Here is a 3738-nt window from a genome sequence, read left to right as displayed (position 1 = left end):
TGGTGTTAGGGAGTGTTCTAATTTCATTCTTTTACATTTAGCTGTCCAGTTTTCCCAGCACCACTTATTGAAGGGGCTGTCTTTTCTCCATTGTATATTCTTACCTCCTTTATCAAAAGTAAGGTGACCATATGTGCATGGGTTTATCTCTGGGCTTTCTATCCTGTTCCAATGATCTATATTTCTGTTTTTGTGCCAGTACCATACTGCCTTGATTGCATTAATCTCTTATTTATCCTTTCTGTGTTTCTTTTTGCAAAAATAAGCAAGCACATGTATTTCACATTTTCCCTTCTTTCTTAGACAAAGATACAAAGATACCATACTACAGATATTCTTTTGAACTTTGCATTGTTCACTTAACAGTATATCTAGAACTCACTCCATATCTGTTTATATGAGCTTCCTCTCAAGAAATAAACTTAGGGGCTTCCCTGGTGGCGCAGTGGTTGAGAGTCCGCCTGCCGATGCAGGGGACGCGGGTTCGTGCCCCGGTCCGGGAAGATCCCACATGCCGAGGAGCGGCTGGGCCCGTGAGCCATGGCCGCTGAGCCTGCGCGTCCAGAGCCTGTGCTCTGCAACGGGAGAGGCCACAACAGTGAGAGGCCCGCGTACTGCAAAAAAAAAGAAATAAACTTAAAAAAATTTTTTCACAGCTACCTATTACTCTATTGAGACTGCATTCTATAGTTTATAAAACCAATCTCCTACATATGAGCATTTAGGTTGTTTATAGTATTTTGCAATTACAAATAATGCTACAGCGACAAATTTTGTGCCCATGTATTTTCATATTGTTGAGGTATATCTTCAGTGTAAACTTCCTAGAAGTAGGGTTGCTGGACAAAACATAAATGCAGAAGTAGTTCTGTTATACATTGCAACAACCATTTTTCAAATTTACTTCTCTTTTTGAATTCTTCCTCAAGTATTTAAGTAACATGCTTATAGTGCCTTTAAAAATATATTAATTTAGACATTGGCATTTGATTTCCTGTTATGATAGGTGAGGACTTGCACACTTATTTATTTATTTTGTTCTTTCTCCTTTTGTAATTTCAGATTTGATTTGCACATTCATTTTTCCTCCTGGTTCTTAAATGAAAACATTAGAATATTTCCATAGCTTTTCTGTTAACTGTTAGATTACAAGAGACTTTTGTCTATTCCAGACTGTTCATCACATGTCCCCATTCCCATACAGTATCAAAACCCCTGTTCTCATCCAATTAATGCTTCTCCCCTCATTCAGCTCAGATCTGCTAGATGTGTGCAGTGGAGGAGGAGTGTCTGGTTCATTATATTTCTCTTCTTAATCCAATTACTCTCAGCAGAAATTTTGGGGCAACTCCAGGTTGAGTTCAGAGAAAGTTATCTTTCTTTCATGGGTCTCTTTTGGAGATTTCTTAGAGAAAATCTAAGGGGTGCTGGGGTCAGAAGGCTTACTGTGGATCCATCAGTCTGGTATTGCCTTTACTCCTGCTGGCTGTCAACAACTTCCTCTTCAACCTCTGAGCTTCCAAAAGGGCATTATTATTTATTTTATTTTATTTTTTTAATTTTTGGCTGCATTGGGTCTTTATTGCTGGGGACTTGCACACTTATAACTTATCTCTTCCTCCTTCTTCCCAATGGTTTTATCACTGTTCTCCACGTTGGCACTTAGGAACGTTAGCTCCCATAACTTCTGATAGCCCTTTTCTGAAATAAACACAAGCAGCGTGCTTGCAATACCAAAGTAGCTTTAATATAAGTCCCCTAGCTTGACTTTAATAGATGGCCCTCCTGTTTTTTTAAATTTTTTTATTTTTTCTTTTTAATTGAAGCATAGTTGATTTACAGTGTTGTATTTAGTTTCAGGTGTACAACACAGTAGTTCAGTATTTTTATAGATTATACTTCATTTAAATGTATTATAAAATAATGGCTATATTTCCCTGTATTGTACAATAAATCCTTGTGGCTCATTTAATTTAGCCATAGTAGTCTGTACCTCTTAATTCCCTACCCCTATCTTGTCCCTCCTTTCTCCCCCTCCCTGCTGGTAACCACTAGTTTGTTCTCTATATCTGTGAGTCTGTTTGTATTCTGTTATATTCTTTCATTTTGTTTTTTAGATTCTGCATATAAGTAATAACATACAGTATTTGTCTTTTTCTGTCTGAATTATTTCACTAAGCATAATACCCTCTAGTTCCATCCATGTTGTTGCAAGTGGCAGAATTTTATTGTTTTTTTATGGCTGAGAAATATTCCATTGTGTATATATATATAAAACATCTTTTTTATCCATTCATCTGTTGGTGGACACTTAGGTTGTTTCTGTATCTTGGCTATTTTAAATTACTCTGCCAAGAACATAAGGGAACATACATATTTTTGGATTAGTGTTTTTGTTTTCTTTGGATATACACCCAGGAGCAGAATTGCTGGATTATATAGTAGTTCTAGTTTTAGTTTTTTGAGGAGCTTCCATACTTTTTTCTGCACCAATTTACATTTCCACCAACAGTTTACTAGGTTTCCTTTGGTCCATATTCTTGCCAACGTTTGTTATTTGTGGTCTTTTATGATGGCCATTCTGACAGGTGTGAGGTGATATCTCATTGTGGTTTTGACTTGCATTTCTCTGATGATTAGTGATGTAGAGCACCTTTTCATGTACTTGTTGGCCATTTGTATGTCTTCTGTAGAAAATGTATATTCAGGTCTTCTGCTCAAACGTCTTTATTGGAGTATAATTGTTTTACACTGTTATGTTAGTTTCTGCTGTATAAAAAAGTGAATCAGCTATACCTATACTTATATCCCCATATCCCTTCCCTATTGCATCTCCCTCCCAACCTCCCTATCCCACCCCTCTAGGTGGTCACAAAGCACCAAGCTGATCTCCCTGTACTATGCAGCTGCTTCCCACTAGCTATCTGTTTTACATTTGGTAGTGTATATATGTCCATGCTACTCTCTCACTTCGCCCCAGCTTACACTTCCCCTTCCTGTGTCCTTAAGTCCACTCTCCATGTCTGCGTCTTTATTCCTGTTCTGCCCCTAGGTTCTTCAGAACTTTTTTTTTTTTTAGATTCCATATATATGTGTTAGCATACAGTATTTCTTTTTCTCTTTCTGACTTACTTCACTCTGTGTGACAGAGTCTAGGTCCATCCACCTCATGACAAATATCTCAATTTCGTTTCTTTTTATGGCTGAGTAATATTACATTGTATATATGTGCCACATCTTCTTTATCCATTCAGCTGTTGATAGACACTTAGGTTGCTTCCATGTCCTGGCTATTGTAAATAGAGCTGCAATGAACATTGTGGTACATGACTCTTTTTGTTTTGTTTTTTTGAATTATTGAATTTTATTTTATTTATTTATTTTTTATACAGCAGGTTCTTATTAGTCATCATTTTTATCCCCATCAGGGTATACATGTCAATCCCAATGGCCCAATTCATCACACCATCCACCCCACCCCTGCCGTTTTCCCCCCTCGGTGTCCATATGTTTCTTCTCTACATCTTTGTCTCAATTTCTGCCTTGCAAACCGGTTCATCTGTACCATTTTTCTAGGTTCCACATATATGTGTTAATATACGATATTTGTTTTTCTCTTTCTGACTTACTTCACTCTGTATGACAGTCTCTAGATCCATCCACATCTCAAAAAATGACCCAATTTTGTTCCTTTTATGGCTGAGTAATATTCCATTGTATATATGTACCACATCTTCT

The sequence above is a fragment of the Physeter macrocephalus genome, chromosome 2, assembly GCF_002837175.3.
Source record: "Physeter macrocephalus isolate SW-GA chromosome 2, ASM283717v5, whole genome shotgun sequence".
Taxonomy (NCBI): Eukaryota; Metazoa; Chordata; class Mammalia; order Artiodactyla; family Physeteridae; genus Physeter; species Physeter macrocephalus.
Note: the sequence above shows the minus strand (reverse complement) of the source record.